The sequence below is a fragment of the Thamnophis elegans genome, chromosome 17 (genome assembly GCF_009769535.1).
Source record: "Thamnophis elegans isolate rThaEle1 chromosome 17, rThaEle1.pri, whole genome shotgun sequence".
In the NCBI taxonomy this organism is placed as follows: Eukaryota; Metazoa; Chordata; class Lepidosauria; order Squamata; family Colubridae; genus Thamnophis; species Thamnophis elegans.
The window spans coordinates 13611437-13633435 of NC_045557.1; the positions used below are offsets into that span (position 1 = coordinate 13611437).

Sequence of the window (21999 nt, forward strand, 5' to 3'; positions counted from 1 at the left end):
ACATATTTTTTTTTCCATTTAATCCATTAAACATTTCTATTTCTTACCCCAATTGAGCCCATTTGGTGGTACTGCCCTAGTCAACCCACAGCTATTCTCATGCCATAAAATATCCAATGTGGCCATTCAATGTAAAGAAATTACAGTATCCCTTTGAATAATACTATAGAGCTTGGTGTGGTTTCGTATATCCAATAAGTCCAAATACGGGGGTTATAAACCCTGGTTAGTATATTGCATGAATTTAGCCAACTGTGTTTTATTCTATAAACCATGGCTTAATGTGACTTTATAGTCTAAGCATTCTTAATGAGTGAAAAACATTCATACATGACCCTTAAAATATGTCTCATTGTCAATCAGAGAAGAACTATGTCCATAGAAATTCTTCACATAATACTTACTGAGAGACAGAAAAAGTCCTATTTGGAAATGATAGTGCTGCAATGAAAGGTAAGTAAAACATAAGCAGACTATGTGGAAAAACACTAGAGTTAAAATCCAGGGTTCAGACCAATCCGTGTCCTATGAAAAAAACCGAAGATAAATTTATCAGAATTATAATTGCAGATGAGAACCATTCGCTGACAAAAGTTTCCAAACACATCTATGTTTACAAATATACTGAATGAATGCAACCTGCAGCCCATTAGAATCCTAGGTCTGCCTTATATCCCCCCACCCTCAAACAAGAGTCAAATGTTCAGGAGCAAAGGAACAAAGAAAGGGTTGCCTCCCCCCCTTTCTCTCTCTCAATTGTTTCTTTTTCCTCTCTCTCATTCTCTCCCTCCATCGTTTTCTCATTTCTCTTTCCCCCTTTCTCTCTTATTGTTCTTTCTCCTCTTCTCCTTCATTTGTTTCCCTCTCTCATTTCTCTTTCATTTGTTTCCCTCTTTCCCTCTCTCTCATTCTCTCCCTCCATCGTTTTCTCATTTCTCTTTCCCTCGTTCTCTCTTATTGTTCTTTTTCCTCTCCCCCTTCTCTCTCTCATTCTCTCCCTCCATCATTTTCTCATTTCTCTTTCCCCCTTTCTCTCTCTCATTCTCTCCCTCCATCGTTTTCTCATTTCTCTTTCCCCCTTTCTCTCTCTCATTCTCTCCCTCCATCGTTTTCTCATTTCTCTTTCCCCCTTTCTCTCTTATTGTTCTTTTCCTTCCCCCTCCTCTCTCTCATTCTCTCCCTCCATCATTTTCTCATTTCTCTTTCCCCCTTTCTCTCTCATTCTCTCCCTCCATCGTTTTCTCATTTCTCTTTCCCCCTTTCTCTCTTATTGTTCTTTTCCTCTCCCCCTCCTCTCTCTCATTTGTTTCCCTCTCTAATTTCTCTTTCATTTGTTTCTCCCTTTCCTCTCTCTCATTCTCTCCCTCCATCATTTTCTCATTTCTCTTTCCCCCTTTCTCTCTCATTCTCTCCCTCCATCATTTTCTCATTTCTCTTTCCCCCTTTCTCTCTTATTGTTCTTTTCCTCTCCCCTTCCTCTCTCTCATTTGTTTCCGTCTCTCATTTCTCTTTCATTTGTTTCTCCCTTTCCTCTCTCTCATTCTCTCCCTCCATCGTTTTCTCATTTCTCTTTCCCTTGTTCTCTCTCTCATTCTCTCCCTCCATCATTTTCTCATTTCTCTTTCCCCCTTTCTCTCTTATTGTTCTTTTCCTCTCCCCCTCCTCTCTCTCATTTGTTTCCCTCTCTCATTTCTCTTTCATTTGTTTCCCTCTTTTCCCTCTCTCTCATTCTCTCCCTCCTGCCTGGCTACCCAAATCTCTCCAGCTGCTCATCGCAGGGCAAAAACTACTATAATCACCCCCCCCCCCCGGTCGTGCTTTTTACCCCCGCAGACGCCCAGACAATAACGACTGTCCTTGGGTGCCAGATTACAACCGTCGTTGCCTGCCGTTGCTTATCGGTCGCCCCGATTTCTTCCTGAAACCACACGGGGAGCGGGCAGTCGGGAGAGACAGCGAGCTCAGCCTGGCTGGCTGGCAAAGCGGACGATCCTCCCCACTCGGGATTCTCTGGACCCCCCCCCCAACCCCCCCCTTAAGCCCCTCCCCCCTCTGGACAGCTGCAACCTCCCGCCCCCCCCGCCCCCCCGCCTGGCAGGGTCAAAGAACAAACCCCCCCCCCCCACCCACGCTTTTCATTGCAAAGCGCTGGTTTCCCCCACCCAAGAAACCGCAGAGCTCCTTCTCCTCTGGCTCCAACTAGGGAACGGCTCCACCCGCGGGATGATCGTGGCTCAGCCCAGCAAGAGCCGGTCACCCCGCACCCTTCCAGCAAAGGCTCCGCGGCCAGGAATTACCGTGAGGACCCTGGTGACCCCGATGCCCGGCAGGCGCCCTGGGGACTCCATGATTGGGGAAGAATTCCTCCGCCTCCTCAGCCGAACAGGCCTCCCGAGTCTGTCGGTGAGGGACGAACGGAGGTTGACTATGAAGCACAGAAGAGGAATTGGCTCCACGCGCAGCCCAAGGCTCGCGCCCGCCTTCTTCGCCGTCGCTCTGCGGTCCGTTCCGAGAGAAAGCCGGAAGTGTTCGTTGCAACTACTGTCACCTGTGGCTCTTTGGGAACGTGGGATGGGTATTCTCGCGAGAGCCGGCCAGCTAAGGTTCCTCCCTCTCACCCGACGCTGGCAGTGACTTCTTTCTCGCGAGATTTCGCTAGCCTACGGTTATGTAAATGGGGCGGGGCGGGTGTGGCGCGGCTTTAAAGGTGGTGGCGGGAGGGCCCGCCGGGCGCGCCTCCCGTGGCGGTCTTGGCTGAAAGACGGGCGGGAAGGGGGAATAGGAACAGGCGCGAAGGGGGAATAGGAACAGGCGCGGCGGCTTCTCTGAAAAAAAAGGAAAGCGTCGAGAAGGGCAGGAAAGCAAACTAAGCTCTGAGGGAAAACGCTCGTGTAATTTGAAGGGCAGAACCGCTTTGTAATGGCGTCTCTTGGGAAGGAGGCCAGGAAATTGGGAGAGATGAATGCAGGTTGTTCGGGCGACAGCTGCGCCTTGAACGCTCAGCCTCATTTCAGGGACTTAGTATTTACCGTGTGTTCCATTCGAGCACTCGAGGCACCGACAGACGTTGCGGAGGAGAAGCGAAAGGGAAGCCGTGAAGAAGGCTGAGGGGGGGGGGCAGAGAAAAGCAGGGAAAAGACGCCTATGAGAGCAGCCCGTGTGATTATTGTGAGTGGAAAGTTAATGTAGAGGACTGGAACGAGAATTTTAGGTGCGGCTTCCTTGAACTTTACGGGTGGCCTATACACTTTATTCTCTCAGGCTGCTTCTGCCCATCTATTCTGCCTCCTTTTGCTTAGCGGCATCGATTTTTAAAAACAAAAAGAGCTGAGATCTTGTGGAGTTAATAAAACCCTGAGTAAAGTAACATATATATATATATAGGAGAGTTTACTGACAATACCTACGGTTTGTCCACTTGTTGCAATCAAGTGCTCAGATAAAAAACACCTGATATTCTCAGTCTCTCTAGCTAGTATCGCTGTGCCTGCAGGAATAACGAGTCTGTTCTCAGCCCCCGCCAGCCACAGTCCACCTCAGTCCACAATTCCTGCAAGAGGGCTTTGGCCTCCAACCTTGTTAGCTAAACTCATTTGGACTGCAGTTCTTCAAACTCTGTTTGGCAGTAAGCTAGTTTGAAGACGAATGTAATTCCAGTTGCTCTTGGGAAAATTTGCTCAGTAATGTGGAATACACCCCCCCCCCCACGAAATTTTTGGGGATATTCAAAGGGGGGGGATGGAATATTTCCCCTAAAGGAGAAATGGGGGGAACCTTAAGGGAGGCAGAAATCAGCCTGTTTCCCTGCCCCAAGAAGAAACTGAAGCCAGTTTATAGAAATGCTGATTTGTTAATCTATTCAGAAGGAGGAAGGAGTCGGAAAGAACTTCAGATAAGCAACACAAATCAAGCGTTGATAAAATTAACTTGAAAGCCTAGAATTTATATTTCCCCTTTTGCCTACAAAACTAGCCATGACCCCATAGGAATATAGACCGTATAAACCCATCCACTCTAAACTTCCCAGAACCTCACATGGTTGGTGGTTCTGCCGCTTCATTATATCCTGGCTTGGAACGGAATCTGGATATTTCTTCCAACGACAGTTTGCTATCTGAACTGAAATGTATTTTTTTATCTTCAGAAAAATCTGAAATGTCAATTGGGGAGAGAAGGCATATTGTGTCGCTTTTTCTTCAAATAGTTCTGAAAATTGCAGCCAGAAGGGGATTGTTCACTTTGCCTCTAGTAGTCGTAAATAAAACCTGGTTAGATCTAGCACTCAATTCTATCATTAACCACATTGTAAATAAGGCATTTAAGCACCCTATTGTTGAAAGGGGGAAAGCATTTTAAAATCAGAACAGCTGAAGGTAAATTTCGCCTGCTGCTTCATTGGAGGGGGGGAGGTGTTGAGTTGAAGATCAGGTAGTTCAGACAGTCATTTAGAATTTGTTAACAAAAACATCTTTATGCTCGATTAGTGGAATGTGAGGAAGATGCCCTCTTGGAAAAGATTGTGATTTGCCTGAGGAAGTTTTAGCTCAGATCATAGTTGTTTTTTTGCCTCCTTGCACCAACTTAGGTGGCAATTTACTAGCAAGCAATCGGTTTATACTCTAGCTTTGGAGTTTGGAAAAATCTCTCATCCAAAAAGGCTTAGTTAAAATCAAGATTATTTCTAACACCCTCTAAATCTTCCCTTGCGTTTCCTATTTTTAATTAGTTTTTCCCTTCTGAGATCTTTAATACGCTGATTCTCCGTTTCCAATAAACTGACTTGGGGTTTTTTCCATAAGGGGGGGGGGGCATGCATGTTCTTTCATTTTGGTAACCTGATCCAGAGTGATTTTGGGCTGCTCCCAATATAAAGCAGTAAAATGTAACAAATTCAATAAAGTAACACAATGGCAGCCTGTAAAGACCCCCCCCCCTTTTAATTTAGTAAATAACATCACATGTCTGAAGGTGAATCTACATCTACACACAACTACATATATTAAAATGCTGTATTTGTATTAAAACAGTTCATTTATTTTGTAAGGATATAGATTTAAGGGCATAATGGGTTATGTACAAAGTATTTAATTATTCCATACTCCACCTGAACTCGCATTGAATTTGATAAAAAGCATAATTTTGTTTTAATAAACGGGTTCAGTGGAATGTTTGTAATGATTACAAAAGAACATTAAAATATATACCATATTCTATTCTATACATAGTTTAACATGGCAGAAACATACTCCAATTCAGAATTGATTTCTCAATAGATGTATTAAGTCCAAAACATTTTAAAGACAGTTTAGCATTATTACAAGGGACCAATTACTATAAACAACAGATTCATCTTATTCTTTGCATAATGCACCTTATTTTCAAGCTCCTTTATTTTTTGCCCATGTAATGTTTCCAGTTTCTATGCGCAATGCATCCAGCTGTACATTTTGCTGCTGCTTAAGAGCCTCATACCGTATATACTCGGTATAAGCCGACCCGAATATAAGCCGAGGCACCTAATTTACCCCAAAAAGCTGGAAAAGTTATTGACTCGAGTATAAGCCTAGGGTGGGAAATGCAGCAGCTACCGGTAAATTTCAAAAATAAAAATAGATACCAATAATGTTTTTTGAATATTTATTTCCTCCCTGGAGTGGGGAGGAATTGGGGATTTCATATCCTTCCCTGGAGTGGGGAGGAATTGGGGATTTTGCAGTATCCTACCCCTGGAGTGGGGAGGGAATGTGGCTTTCATAGTATCCTCCCCTGGAGTGGGGAGGAATTGGGGATTTCAGTATCCTACCCCTGTAGTGGGGAGGGAATGTGGCTTTCATAGTATCCTATCCCTGGAGTGGGGGGATTTGGGGATTTCATAGTATCCTTCCCCTGGTGGGCAGGAAATGTGGATTTCATAGTATCCTTCCCCTGGAGTGGGAGGATTTGGGGATTTCATAGTATCTCCCCTGTAGTGGGGAGGGAATGTGGATTTCATAGTATCCTACCCCTGGAGTGGGGAGGATTTGGGGGATTTCATAGTATCCTTCCCCTGTAGTGGGGAGGAATGTGGATTTCATAGTATCCTTCCCCTGGAGTGGGGAGGATTTGGGGATTTCATAGTATCCTTCCCCTGGAGTGGGGAGGATTTGGGGATTTCATAGTATCCTTCCCCTGGAGTGGGGAGGATTTGGGGGATTTCATAGTATCCTACCCCTGGAGTGGGGAGGATTTGGGGGATTTCATAGTATCCTACCCCTGGAGTGGGGAGGATTTGGGGGATTTCATAGTATCCTACCCCTGGAGTGGGGAGGATGGGATTTCATAGTATCCTACCCCTGAGTGGGGGAGGATTTGGGGATTTCATAGTATCCTTCCCCTGGAGTGGGGAGGATTTGGGGGATTTCATAGTATCCTACCCCTGGAGTGGGGAGGATTTGGGGATTTCATAGTATCCTACCCCTGGAGTGGGAGGATTTGGGGGATTTCATAGTATCCTACCCCTGGAGTGGGGAGGATTTGGGGATTTCATAGTATCCTACCCCTGGAGTGGGGAGGATTTGGGGGATTTCATAGTATCCTACCCCTGGAGTGGGGAGGATTTGGGGGATTTCATAGTATCCTACCCCTGGAGTGGGGAGGATTTGGGGGATTTCATAGTATCCTTCCCCTGGAGTGGGGAGGATTTGGGGATTTCATAGTATCCTACCCCTGGAGTGGGAGGATTTGGGGGATTTCATAGTATCCTACCCCTTATTTATTTCATAGTATCCTACCCCTGGAGTGGGGAGGATTTGGGGGATTCATAGTACCCCCTGGAGTGGGGGATTTGGTGGGATTTCATAGTATCCTTCCCCTGGAGTGGGGAGGATTTGGGGGATTTCATAGTATCCTAAGTCGAAATAACATTGCTGCGTAGCCAGGAGTGTGTCTCAGTCACTTAAACCTCATACATAAATCATTGTATGAGCGCTCAACGGCGCCTCTTACCTGCCGCGGGTCCCACCAGGACCGGCCAGAGGCACAGCAAGCTCCGGAACCAGAGCGGGAGCCTCCGCCGCATGGCTCAGCTCCGCCAGGACGCATCCGGCCAGGGGAAGCGGGGTCCCCCGCGTCTCGTGCAGCGGGTGGAGGCGCGGGGCGGCGGCAGGGCTGCTGCCTCCAGGTCCTGCCTCCCGGAGCCCTGGGGCGGCCGCGGGAGTCCGTGGGCGGCGGGCTCGCTCGGCTTCCAGCAGCAGGAGAAGGGGGGCTTCCCGGAGCCGCGCGCTTGGCAAGCTCGCCGCTCACTCAGCGCCAGCGCGCCTTCATCTCCGAGCGTCCAGCGGAAGGGCCAAGCCGCTCGCCTCGGAGCCGCTGGAGCTGGGACGCCGCCTCCGCCGCGGAATTTGCTCCAACTCAGCCTCTCGGCCCATTGTCGCCCTGTCCCTGCTTCCCTCCCCTCCTCTCTCTAGCTTAAGAGACCCGACTTGCCTCGGCTGGAGGCCGGGCACGGGAGTAGTTGGCGCCACCGGGAGGGGGCTGCAAGCGGGCGGGCTGCGGGGACGAGGTAAAAGGCTGGATGGGTTTGGTTGCCAAACCGAGGCGGCTCGCTCGGGCTCTTCCCTCTCTCCCCATGGTGGGCAGCGGCCGGGAGTTCCACAAATGCCTCTCCCCGCATTTTTCTGGACGGGTCTCGCAGGAAAAATCCCCTCCTCTCCAACAGGCAACAGCACTGCCGGATCCATTGTAGACTCGAGTATAAGCCGAGCCGGCTTTTTTCAGCCCAAAAAGTGGGCTGAAAAACTCGGCTTATACTCGTATATACGGTATTCAAGATTTAAACTCTCCAACATTTGGTTCTTCAATTCTACTTCTCCCTAGTGAGTATATTTTGCTTGTTCAAAATTCTGAAAAAGAAGTATCACGGACTTATAACAAGACAGACATCTGCTATAGAAGAACGGTGGTGAGCAAAAAGTGTTCACCCTGGCAAAGACTAAAACTGCATATATCTTGGTGCCCATTTCTTACTGCATCAAAGGAAAGATTTAGAGGCATGAGGTACTGGATCAGCCCAGAGGGAAAGTTTAAATTTTACCTCCCTTTGTTCATGGGAAAATGAAATGAATATTCAATTATTAATATAATAATCATATTAATAGGTTGGTTATACTAATAGTTTGGGAAATCATTCACAATTTATTATTTAGAGATGCTGACCATAGTACAGACTATATATATATAGGATAGCAATGTTTTCTTTCATGATGGTAAAGGTAGTTGTTGCCTTATAACCATTCATTTACCACAGCCTTGGAAAAAGTCACTGTTCTGCTCCGGGCAATGAGGTTCTGCTCAGGCAGCCAGTTAACTCCACGCTTGGGAATCTTTTCAGATCACGTTTATTATCAGGCATCCTTAATAGCAAAACTTACAGTTCAGTGTTAAGATTCTTCTGACTTTCCATGATCTGTCCCATCACGTAGTGTAAAAACATTAATTCCTCTAACCCATGCTGCTGGTGCAAAGCTGCTTCTGGCGTGCCGATGGCGATTCAGTGAGTGCCCAGTAATAAATCAATTTCCTGGGCAGAGTATCCCACTGTCCAATCAGGAGCACAGATGTGGTCAATGTTATGGGACTACATTACCCATGAGGTAGTAACATTTCCATGAGGTAGTTTCTTAAAGGAGACAGCACTTAATTCCCTAAATTAGCTATATACTGTTGGGACAGCACACTGGGACAGCACACTCCCCACCTGGAATTATAAATTCCACTATCAACTAGCCTTTAACTAAAGATAAACAAAAAACATGGCATAAAAATGCAACTGACTGCCTAACTAACTGAGTTACACAAAGACATAGCATGACTATCTAATCAACTAAGATAAACAAAGGCTTAACATCAAACATGTAATTAACTGACTAATTAACTGAGCATGCAACTCTACCTAACTGATTAACTGGGTTACACAAGGCATAGCTTCAGACAGTGCAAACAATCATGTAAACACAAAGCATGCAAAGCTTGAGGTTCAATCTTCTGGTTCAGTCTTTCGTAGCAGCAGTACCGGTCGCTGATTGGTCTGGTGTAGAGTTTCTTGGTGGAAATCCTCTTCGCAACCTGAGCCTCCATCTGACGAATTAGTTCATCATTACTGGGTGGGGCTTGGTACACAAGTCCCATAGGCCATGAGTTCCAGTGGACACAAGTCCCTTAGGCCACAAGTTCCAATACATGTCTTTGGGATTGAAGTTCCCTGCTGGTTCTGGCCAGTCACCTGTCTTCTGGGTCAGTAAGGTGGCTGGAGTAAGGGCAGTTGGTATTTCAGGATCCAAAAACTCTGGAACCAAGGCTTGAGAGTTGATGATGGCTGCACCTTCTACACACGAGGGTGGTGAAGATGATTACTGCTAAGCCCAACATGAGAGGCTTCCGTCTGGATAGTTTTTGAAGCGAGTGGTTCTTGGGACTGGTTGACGGGTAGTTGTGGTGCTAGTTTCACCATTCCCATGATGAGACTGATGTGAACATTGTTCCCCCCGTAGATCTTGATGTATCCTACAGCTGTTACCACCTTTGTTGTGGCGATAGGCAAGGTGGGAACGTACTTGCGTGGACAGGAATGCCTTGGAGACAACTCAGGGATTCTCGCCATATTGGCGAAACCAAAAACTTGTACCCAAGAAATGATCAGCTTTTTAATTCTAGGCCTTATAACATAAATATTTTTTAGCAGTGAGAAGCTTTGCTGGATTTGTATCTTTTACAGATTTCAACTGAAAGGACATATGCTTAGCTATTATTTATTTTGTTAGGAATGTATTGTTTGAATCGGTAGCTAGGATAAATAAAGCAAATCCTCTACTTGATTTTTGTCCTATTTTGTTTTAAGCATCAAAAGCAATTGTCTACATCTACTATTCTGAACAATTACTGGACTGCCTTAAATTATCAATTTTTTTCCTAAGACTAAACTGTTTTCTGTAATACAATGTTAAGGAAGGAAGGAAGGATGGATGGATGGATGGATGGATGGATGGATGGATGGATGGATGGATGGATGGATGGATGACGGACGGACGGACGACAGACGGACAGACATTGTGATCTCCTGAACCTAAAATATATTATCTATTTAGTTTTTGTTAGCCTCTGCTAACATCATTAGAATATAATCATATTCTTTCAGTTGTTTTTTTTTAAAAAAATGTTTGCTAGTGTAGGATAAAGCAAAATGGCAACCTGGAGTATTCTCTCTATGGAGATTCTTAGTCATCAAGGTCATGGTTTGTCGCAGCTTCAGCTGAAAAAGCTTGGATGAGAGGCGAAATATCTTCAAAGAAAAACCAGAAAGTCCAGTTGCCTTTTGAAAAGAAAACACCTTTGGGACAACCTGGAAGATTTGCATTCTTTTACAACATTTCTGCACCTACCCTGGTCTTGTCTTGGGAAAGAAAATGATAGGCAACTACATTCCAGCACTGTCTCCTGGCTCGAAAAAGGATAAAATAAGTTGAAGCATAAGACAGTAACCTGGGAAAGTATCAGAGAGCAATCTTAGCAGATTGCTAAACAGATTGCTTCTAGACATTTATCTTTGGAAGCTGTGCTGTCACAATGGGTGCAATGCAGGTTACAGGCTAGTTCTGCCCACGCAGACCAATTCTGACCAGCTCAAGGTGACTCAGCCTTCTTGAAATTGGTAAAATGAGGATCCAGATTGCTAGGGCTGACTCTAAACTGCCTTAGTGAGGACTGTTAAAGCACTATAAAGTGGTATATAAGTCTAACACTCCTAGTGCTATTATTATTTATAATGCCTTTATTATTTTTACAAATAAATCCAGGTGGTGAATATATCCAACACTTTCCTTCTCCTCTTTTTTCCCACAGCAACAACCTTGTGAGATAGGTTGGGCCGAGAGTGACTGCCAATAATCACCCAACTTGTTTTCATAGTCTCCTGCTTTTCTAGCCGATGCCTTGCAACACTAGATCAAACTGACCATGGTGATGTTTTGTGACATGTAATGCCATTATCATGTGCTTTCAAAATTTGGAATATTTACAGGATTGGAGAGTTCTGTAAATAAGATACATTTAGTCTGGGTAAATTTTTAAATTGAGTTTAGTTTGGATAAATTAACAATGTTTTTACTCAAATCAGGAAGAACGTGAGATGAATCGAGATTTTCAAGTTCAAGTTGAACAGATCTGCGCATGTGCGAGATCCGAGATGGCTGCTAGACGTTCTTCTCCGTGCTGATTTAAACGGAAAAACGCTGGAAACCCCAAGAAAACCGAGCCAATTTTTCTATGAAGAGCTCCTTAGGGATGTCCGAAGTCTGGGGATCCGAAGGGGTCAGACCTCTGCGGGGGCTGCCATTCTCGGGCGCCCCCGGCTCGCTCAAACATCATCGGAGGTCTGTGTGTTGCCTGACGGTAGAGGAAGCGAAGCCACGCTGGGAACAGCGATAGCGGATTTCGGCGTCTTTGGCGTTTTTCGCTGGCAGCGACTTCCCTCGGCGCTATTTAAAGGTTCTGGTGCCCCGTCTTGCTAGCTGCACTCCCTGGGGGCTTTTTCTGGTTACCATCTCCCCGGAATGCAAGCGGACGGACGGAGGAATTACTGGAACTGGTGATAGCGCTCTGTGGGGGCTCTGCTCAGCCGCCATTATTTTGGAGAGGAGAGCAGACGGATAAGAACACTGCTGAGGGTGAGCGTGTTGGCTGTGTTTTTTAGGGGGCTTTGCTGGACTATTGCTGCTTCGGAGGGAGAGTGGACGATCATTACTACTGGGACTGAGAGAGCTGGGCGGCTGGCTTTGCCTGGTGCCGACGGCAGTCCCTTCGGATGGCTTCCCTCCCGTATGGCTTTGCCTTCGCCCCGTCTTTGCCCCCCCCCTCTTCCGCTCTTGCCTGGTCAGGTGCCCTATAGAAGTACTCCATCTTTGCTTACCCCCCGCTGTTGTGAGGCTTCCCCCTGTGTTCTCTGTTTGGCGCTGTGACTATCGCTTACTGTGGCATTTTAACATCTGGCCTTTCTCTGCCACAGGCCTCTGGACTCCTAGGCTTGTTGGCATATTTCCATCTGACTGGACTATGTCACTATTACTATCCTTTGTGCCTGCCCTCGTGCCATCGCCCTAGACAGTGCCTGTTACAAGAAACCCTTTTACCATCTTGGACTGCTCCGGCCGGTTGAACTTTTATAAATTTGCCAGAAGAAGAGAGGGGTTATAAGACACCCCCCCCTATATAATGGTGAAATAGAATGAAATGAAAGTGAAACCATTAGAAAAACCAATGGTATGTACCATGACTAAATTATCAAATCCTTATTGGCAGTTAGTGAAGGAATGATTTAGAACTATCTGGAAAACATTACATAGTATAAGCCCATGCAGCAAAAAGAATCATGAAATGAGAGTGAGTTGCTTACCATAAAGACGAGATGTTACAACTGAAGAAAATAGATCTCCCATAAAGGAATTTATGCCGAAAATAACATGGGGCCCATCTCTCTCTGACACACAGGGAATAGTGGAGAGTACGCCAAAAGTGGGATTCCCAGGCATATAGGTGATGGCAGCAAGAACTATGAAATCAAGGCAAGAGGCACAAGCAGGGTGTTTAAATGCAAAGGTTTCAGGAAAGGAGTGTGTGAGGGAGCTCCCCAATGCATCACTGGATATTCAGTGGCAAAATACCGTAATTAAATTATAATCATGCAATTTCTGTTTCTCAGTTATAATGTGGTTTTAAGAATGAAATAGGAGCAATTTGCTTTAGAGAGCCCCAAAATTGGAATAAAAATGAAACGTGGCCATGCTTCTTCCAACGATTGTCAATCCTGAAGTGAATGTGGCTGAGGCCATCTTTGAAGCTTTAGGGTTGCCACAAGAAGAAGAAGGGACAGGACAGGGGAAAATAACTAACTGGGGGCTTGTAGTCAAACCAAGAACATTCCCAACACGTGACTGGGGGAGAGGAGGAGTGGAGTAACCAAGCAACTGGCCAGCACCTCTATTGGACAATATAACTGATGACTTGGGGGAAGGGTAACTTTTTAAATTTATAATTAAAAGTACTTAGATGAAAACCACAGGAACTTTCAGAGTTGGTTTTCACCAGTTGTGTCAATATGATGTATCCAATAAAATGTTCTTTGAGGAATCTACTTGCCTTGGAGTTCTGCTTTCTATGGGTGCATTACTTGGAACACTGACAGATACAGAAGAATGACTTTGGGGTGTTTTTACCTTATCCCAAGCATTGTTCATCATGATTGTAGATGATACTGAAAGACTTGAGGAACTCCATTACTGAGGAATAGTACACACAAGTAGTTGCTCTGTCAATCTCAGTTCCAGGAAGTACAATAAAGCAGGGAAGTGGTGTTACAACTTTGCATTTATATAAAGACAAGCTTTAATATTCATTGAGCAAGCCATTTTGGAATAAGAACCCAAAATGTGTTTTCATGGTTGTGTTTTCTAGGCTGATTTCACGAAGCATAAAAAGCAATAAAATACCACAAATATCTATTTGGTGTGTAAGCTGTTAATTTCATTAATCATTTGATAATTTTCCTCTTGAAGATAGTTGAATTTATATATTCCCTTATACATATTTTTACCTCAGGCTATAGCATAATTTCATACATTGAATGGGATGATTTTCTTCAAAGATATTTTCATTTGTTGCCATACCTTTTTGTTGTGAACTGATAACTGAAATTAGCAAAAGCCAATAGTGTATTAGTTTTAATTTTTTAAATAATTGTTTACCCAGAAGGTATCTGAGAACTCAAGAGAGCTGAAACAGTGTAATGCCTCAGAAGATGCTGAATTTGAACACAACTATTATCTTGATTTGCTTCAAATGAAACTTGAAAATTCAGAGTGAGTCTTGTGAATTCTAATTGTGGAAATTGACAGCCTGAGTAAGCCATGGCATATTCGTTTAAATTAGAGTATTAGTTCCTTCTTATCTAAATGCTAAATTGTTAGATTTTCTTGATTGTTGTTTTTTAACTTTTTTAATTTTTTAACTTTCTTGATTAAAATACCAAGTTAACTATTAACTATTTTAGTAAAATAAGCCTTGGTTATACATTACATAATGTTAACATTTTTAATTGAAATCAAGTAATACTACAGAGCATATTGTGTGAAATCAGCCACCATTGCTTATAAGTAGTGATTTATGGTATATCATGTGTGAATTTAGCAAGAACATAATACATAATACCTGTATTCAGCCTTAGTATCTTAGTATAAATCATCCCAGGGTCACACAGTAAGACATAGTTTGTTGAATAAGATATAATGGCTGGGCACAATTTGTTGTTGTTTGTTGTTTATTAGTTTTGTATGCCGCCCACTCCCGAAGGACTCCGGGCGGCTCACAATAAAATAGGGAAAGGAAAATAAAAAAGACAATATCGGATTCCAACAAAAGAGCTGAGTTAATGTGTAGGTAGCCTTCAACTTACATTATGACAAATACTTCCCCTCCAAAAAAGTATTTATGACATGGATTCCAGTGATCATGTGATCACATTTTGGGTATTCAACCCACTTGCATTTATGATTTTCAGTATCCCAAAGTCACGTGACCATATTTTTTTATTTTTGTTGCTGGAAACCGGCATTTACTTCTGGTTTCTGGAAGAAGCTCCCATTAGGGACACTGAATTTGCTTGACACCTGTGCCACTGGCTTAATGACCATGGTGATTTGCTTAATGATTGCGGCAAAACAAATGTAGAATTAAGTTAGTTACTTTATGTTTAACAACCAGCACTTTTTAGTATTGTAATTTCAGGCTAAATTACAGTCATAAGTCATAGATTAACTGTAATATCCTAAACTAAACAAATCATATCTTACTTACCATGTTGTATATGAACCCAATATCCATGTCCAAATGTTTTACTTGGATTAGAAGACTACATATAGCATAAAATGTAATTTCTTATCCTGCCACTGATTCAACTTTTCAGAGGATAAAAAAAATAAATAAGGAAAAAAACACCTGTATGCAACAAGAAAGCCAGAACTTTGAATATTAGTAGATATTTTAGAAATAAATAAACCATGTTCTTTAGAATATTAACATGAGTTCAGAATTCTGGATGTTTCTCTTCCCTGTTTATCTTCCTCTGCCATACACAGTAGAGCTAAGCCGAGAGAAAGGCACTCACTGATTTCCCCTATCTGAAGGTGGGCCCAAGCTGATCTTTCCTGGTCTTAGTCCATACCTTAATCATACACCACTTTCAATGTTTTAATATTACTTTATGAGCCAGATTCAATGATATTTTTTCAATGATAATTGAAGTTGTTCTCTTCCTTCAATTTTTTTCTTCTTCTGTATTCTCTCCTGAAAGCGACAGATTTTCGCTGGCTAGAAAAGTCACTATTGTTCTGTACTGAGAGCGTCATAAATCTTTTTGAATGGTTTTGGCTGCTAATTTTGCTTCATATATTACATGTTTTTAATCCTAATATCTTTATATGGGGATTAAGTGAAAAAGATGGAAGGAACTGAGACCTGCGATGTGAAGGTTGACTTTATGCAATTGTATGTTTTCTAATACTTACTTTTTGTTTCCTTATTTTTAGTAAAGAGAAAGAAAATTTGAATTATGAATTATCTTTACAGCGGATGAAAGCTTTATTTGAAAGTCAGAGAGTCTTGGAGATGGAGCGAAAGCTTTTTGTAACTGAAAAGAAACTTAAAGCTTGTCAGAGTGAGAACACCAGGTCAGTGCAAAGACAATCATCACAGACCTGCATCTCTGTACTGCTCATGCTTTTTGTTTGTATGTTTGTTGTTTTTTATTATCATTTATAGGCCGCCCTTTTCCCTGAGGGGACTCAGGGCGGCTTACAATTAATGGGGAAGGAGTAAAATAAAATAATAAAATAATAAATATGTGAATAAAGTAAAAATAGAAATAAAACAGAACATACATTCAACATTCGGGTGGGGACGGATTACGATCTTGATCCCCAGGCCTGACGGGATAGTCAGGTCTTGAGGGCTGTGCGGAAGGTCTGGACGGTGGTGAGGGTACGAATCTCCACGGGGAGATCGTTCCAAAGGGTAGGAGCTACTACTGAAAAGGCTCTCCTCCGTGTGGTTGCCAGTCGACACTGACTGGTGGATGGAACTCGGAGGAGGCCTTGTCTATGCGATCTAATAGGTCGCAAGGAGGTAATTGGCAGGAGGCGGTCTCTCAAGTACGCAGATCCACTACCATGAAGGGCTTTTTGGGTGGTAAGTAGCACCTTGAAGCGCACCCGGAGATCAACAGGTAGCCAGCGCAGCTCGCGAAGGATAGGTGTTATGTGGGCAAACCGAGGTGCACCCACAATCACTCGCGCGGCCGCATTCTGGACTAGCTGAAGTCGCCGGATGCTCTTCAAGGGCAGCCCCATGTAGAGCACATTGCAGTATTCCAGCCTAGAGGTCACAAGGGCCCAAGTGACTGTTGTGAGAGCCTCCCAATTCAGGTAGGGTCGCAACTGGCGCACCAGGCGAACCTGGGCAAATGCCCCCCTGGTCACAGCCGTCAGATGATGGTCGAAGGTCAGCTGTGGGTCCAGGAGGACTCCCAAGTTGCGAACCCTGTCTGAGGGGTATAAAGTTTGACCCCCCCCCTCAGCCTGAGTGATGGAACACTAGCCAAATTGTTGGGAGGGAAACACAACAGCCACTCAGTTTTCTCCGGGTTGAGTACAAGCTTGTTAGCCCTCATCCAGTCCCTAACGGCTTCAAGACCCCGGCTCATCACGTCCACCGCTTCATTGAGTTGGCACGGGGCAGACAGATACAGCTGGGTATCGTCTGCATATTGATGGTATCTTATCCCGTGCCTCCGAATGATCTCGCCCAGCGGTTTCATGTAGATGTTAAATAGGGGGGATAAGACCGAACCCTGCGGCACCCCGTATGTTAGGGGCCTAGGGGTCGATCTCTGCCCCCCAACTAACACCGACTGCGACCTGTCCGAGAGGTAGGAGGAGAACCACTGCAAGACAGTGCCTCCCACCCCCACCTCCCGCAGTCGTCGCAGAAGGATACCATGGTCGATGGTATCGAAAGCCGCCGAGAGGTCAAGGAGAACCAGAATGGAGGCATGGCCTCCATCCCTGGCTCTCCAGAGATCATCAGTCAATGCGACCAAAGCGGTTTCTGTGCTGTAACCAGGTCTGAAGCCCAACTGGAAGGGGTCAAGGTAACTGGCTTCCTCCAAGGACCGCTGAAGCTGGAAGGCCACCACCTTCTCAACAACCTTCCCTACAAAGGGGAGGTTGGAGACTGGACGGTAATTGTTGAGAACAGCTGGATCCAAAGATGGCTTCTTCAGGAGGGGTCTCACCACCGCCGCTTTGAGTGCGGCGGGGAAGTGCCCCTCCCGAAGAGAGTCGGTGACAACCACCTGGATCCAGCCTCGTGTCACCTCACTGCTGTTAGCGACCAGCCAGGAGGGACACAGGTCCAGTACACAGGTGGAGGCACTCACAGCTCTCATGGCCTTGTCCACGTCCCCAGGGGCAACATCCTGAAACTCAACCCAGGGGTGGTCAACTAATTCATCCTCTTGTGCCTCGGCTGGATCTGCAGAGATGGAGTCCAAATCCGACCGAAACCGAGCAACTTTGTCCGCTAAGAATTGGGCATAATCCTCAGCCCTACCCTGCAAGGGTTCCCCCGTATCCCTCCTATTTAGGAGGGAACGGGTTATCCTAAACAGGGCGGCTGGGCGGGACTCAGCGGACGCAACCAAGGTGGCAATATAAGATCTTTTTGCTGCCCTAAGTGCCCTGATGTACTCCTTGGTGCAAGTTGTTAAGAGTGCTCGGTTCGATTCGGATTTATCGGACCTCCATAGGTGCTCTAGGCGTCTCCTCCGGCGCTTCCTCTCCCGGAGCTCCTCGGTGAACCAAGGAGGCCTCCGGGATCGGCCGCCTCGGAGGGGCAGTAGTGGCGCAATCCGGTCAAGGGTCTCCGATGCTGCCGAGTGCCAGGCAGCAACCAGAGTCTCTACCGGATTGTGGGCGAGAGTATCAGGAATGACCCCAAGCTCCGTCTGGAACCTCAGGGGGTCCATAAGTCGCCTGGGGCGGAACCACTTGGTCGGTTCCTCCTCCCTACAGTGGGGGTTTGGCCTCCGAAAGTCAAGCCTCAGTAGGCAGTGGTCTGACCACGACAGGGGTATGATCTCATTACCCCTCAGACCAAGATCACAAGTCCACTGCTCCTAGAGAAATACGAGGTCGAGCATGTGGCCCGCTGAGTGGGTTGGGCCCCGAATTACCTGGGTCAAGCCCATGGCCATCATGGAAGCCATGAACTCCTGCGCCCCTCAGAGTGTTCACCAAGCGAAGGCAAATTGAAGTCCCCCAAGACCATAAGTCTGGGGATCTCAATTGCTAGCTCGGCTACCGACTCGAGGAGTGAGGGGAGGGCTGCTGCAACGCTGTTGGGAGGCAGGTACGTTAACAGCAGACCCACTTGACCCTTGAGGTCCAACTTCACCAGCTGGGACTCACACCCGACAAGCTCCGGAGCAGGGATCCTACGAGGTACTAATGACTCCCGGATAACCATAGCCACACCGCCACCCCTTCCCTGGGCTTTCGGCTGATGAAGCACCTGAAATCCTTCTGGGCACATCTCTACGAGGGGGACTCCTCCCTCCGGGCCCAGCCAGGTTTCAGTAATACATGCCAGGTCTGCCCTCTCGTCTAAAATTAAGTCCCGGACGAGGGGAGCCTTATGAACAACAGACCTGGCATTTAGCGACAACAGCCTGAGACCAGGGTCCTGATTACTCGCGCCATCTGGCCTCGGAGTGGAACTCATAGGGCCGGAAGGAGGGATCTCTGTGACTTAGCGAGCCCTCCTTCCCCGGTAATGGTCAGCCCTAAAGTCCCCGCCATATCTGCCCCTCCCTGTTACGACCATAATGCTCCGGCCCACTCCCGTGTCCGTGGTCCGCCCGACCACCCCAGTGACCCCCGCATTCCCCGGCAGGTCCTCCGAATCAAGCATACTCATCCGTTCACTCAAACAATCCCCACGTAATGATTAAAAACACAAAAAATACAGCAATAATAGGTAGTAAAAGTGGGCACATTCGCTCAATCACATACATATCCCATACAAAGAAGGAAAAAAAAGAAAGAAAGAAAAGGGAGGAAACAAGAAGGATTACGCAGCTTCTTAGAAATGCGGTTCAGGTAGCTGTACACCAACCGTGGGATATAGGGTACGTAGATGGTATATCACGTTCTTGGACGGTATAATAATGGGGGTCCAGAGTCTGAAAGTCCAAAGTCTAAGGTCCAGGGAGGCCAAGGTGGGTCGTAAGGAGAGGGGAAGTATGTTAAGAACATTAAATCCCCTCTTATAGATTTTTCCACTTGATGGTAAGGTGGTGATAGTAGTCCGGAACAGTCCCCAAGGGTTCACTGAGTCAGTCAACCAGGTGGGCGCAGTCAGGAGATGTTGCACGGCCCAAAAAATCATAAGGGATGCCGCCATTGTCCATATGTCACCCGCAGCAGCGAGCAGAGAAGGGGGTGTACCAGAGAAAGGAGGGGGGGGAGAGAGCTCGAAAACTAAGGTGGCCAGAAATCAGGCACCAGTCACAGCCAGTCTCAGCTGTATAGGTGTAAAGGATCAGCCACTCCCTCTTTAATGAAATGCTGGTTAACACAGGCCCAGGTCTTTGATCTTAATCTCTCACAGTTCAAAACAAATGCTTGCCATCTGCTAGCGCCGCCCACCAGTATGGAATACGCCCTTGTTGTCTTCAGCGTTTGCACCGATCACTTGGTGCCACTCGCCCACACCAATTCGAGCCGCAAAATTATCTAAAGCGGCTGCCACCGTCACCCCCAGCTTGGAACACACTGGGGGGCTGTGTGTGGGGGGGGGCGCCCGACAACGCCGGCAAAACTCCAAAAATCACCGCCCATATGAGCGGGGGGGGGGCATCCAACAGCGCCCACGGCCAAGCCACCGTCCGCTGTAAGGGAGGGGGAAAGGGGACGTCCGACACCATCGAAGGCCACTCTGGAGTATCCTAGGTCTTTCAAACTCCAAGCCCCTCCAAGTTCCAAGGTTCCGAGGATCCCGACAGCAACGTCTCCAAGTTGCACTAGCAAGCCGCGCCGGCAGTCTCCGCCCCAGCCCAGCGCTTTTTTTCCGGATATCTTCTCTCGTCCGCGTCTTCCGAGCCTAGCAGCTCTGGGGAGGCAAATCTCCTCAGTCCACTGCTGGCACGGGTATTCTAAGGAGTTCTTACTTCCTTCAAGCACGAAGCCGGGTTCCTGGACCAAGATTCCACCTTCTCCCACGCAATTTCTCAGCAACCCGAGCCGGAGCGAAAAAACTCGGCAGCCATCTTCCATCCAGAGATGTCATTAAAGCAGTGGGTGTAACATAGCTATTGGAACGACTGGATGTATAACCTGGTAATGAGAGCTTTTGTATGAATTGACAGAGCTTTTAATATTTTTTTAGGGCTTTAAATGCTTTCAGAAGAGGTACTATGGGAAAACATTTGGCCAGTAACAAGCACTTCCTTTTTGAACTATTACATTGTGCCTCTTCCCAGATTCACATGATTATTTGTAGCTGTCCTATGAATATGAAATCATGTCAATTTGGGAAGAAGCTAGGCTGCTTTGAAGGCTTATAAAAAGATATTTCACTTATGTTTCCTTGCATTCTAAAGTACTTACTAAATTACTCATAGCAACTATGAGCAATTAAGTATATGTTCAGATGCTTTGGCTGCCAGATTAGCATTATACCTACATAATCATGCAATCGATTATTGGGCAATGAGCTTTTCATGGATTATGCTCTGCTGTGATATATTTAAAATACTTTGGAGGATCTGCAATGTGAATGCAAGAGCTTCAAGGCAGTTACCCATTGGTTACCAGTTACCATTGCATTTTGTCGTAATTCCTTGGCTCATTCCTATAGTGTTAAGATTGTAATACAGTGGTGTTATGTACCTTTCTGCTGCATAGTTGTCTTTAAAACTGGTCATAATAACCAGACCTGCTTGCTTTGACATCATCAAGAAAATGGAGGATACTAATATTGGCCAGCTGACCTGTCATTTTATTCATTTGACTTTTTCACTTTGGGAGGAGAAAGAACTGCAAGGTTTGAAAATACGTGAGCAGCATCTTTAGAGATATTATTGCCAACTTAGCAATGGAATTCAGCAACTCAGGCAGAGAAGCTGTTGAGAAACAGGGCTGGTAATACACCAGCAGCAATCCCTATTGTTTCCATAAACCCAACTTCAACCAGAGCACCTCTTCGCTGAGGACAAATAGGTATAGGACAGCAACATAACACAGACTTACTAATCCATTGTTCTGTCGCTTATAAACCTTTTCATTTTTATATAATTTTTAATTAAATATTTTTAAAATAATGCAAATTTTGAAAGAGAAGAGTAAGGGAAGTGAACAAAAAGAAGAACAAAAAATGCAAAGAAGAAATAGAGAAAGAAAGGAAAAAACAGATAATGTTGTAAACAAATGGCTTCCAATCTTTAACAGCAATTACAAATATATGAGCCGTGCAGTGGTTAAAGTGCAGTACTGTGGGCTACTTCTGCTGTCTGCAATTTGGTAGTTCAAATCTCAGCAGGCTCACAGTTGACTCAGCCTTCCATCCTTCTGGGGTGGGTAAAATGAATACCCAGGTTGTTGGGGGCAATATGTTGACTCTGTAAACCATTTAAAGATGGCTGTAAAGCACTGTAAAGTGCTATATGTCTAAGTGCTATTGCTAGTGCTATTAGCTCTCTCTAAGACCGCACATAACTCCTTTTTCCATTCTTTAGCCTTTCTCATCATCAAATCCATAAAGCACAAGTTCATTTTTTAATTTTCAACAAAAAGTCTATAAGAAGCTTCCTGCTAGTAATAATATATTTTTGTCCTTTCTCTAATAAGACAATTTTGCTAT

The 21999-nt window shown here is 45.5% G+C and overlaps 1 protein-coding gene and 1 long non-coding RNA gene across 2 annotated transcripts in view; one reads left to right on the forward strand and one right to left on the reverse strand.

Moving 5' to 3' along the window:
* The window catches only part of LOC116520190 (prelamin-A/C-like), a 109833-nt gene that overhangs the window by 22617 nt on the left and 65217 nt on the right, over positions 1-21999 (forward strand).
* On the reverse strand, positions 19-2662 carry LOC116520263. Its single transcript, XR_004256735.1, has 2 exons — positions 2298-2662; positions 19-525 (listed from the first exon to the last, which is right to left on the reverse strand). It is a non-coding gene; the product is annotated as an uncharacterized LOC116520263 (long non-coding RNA).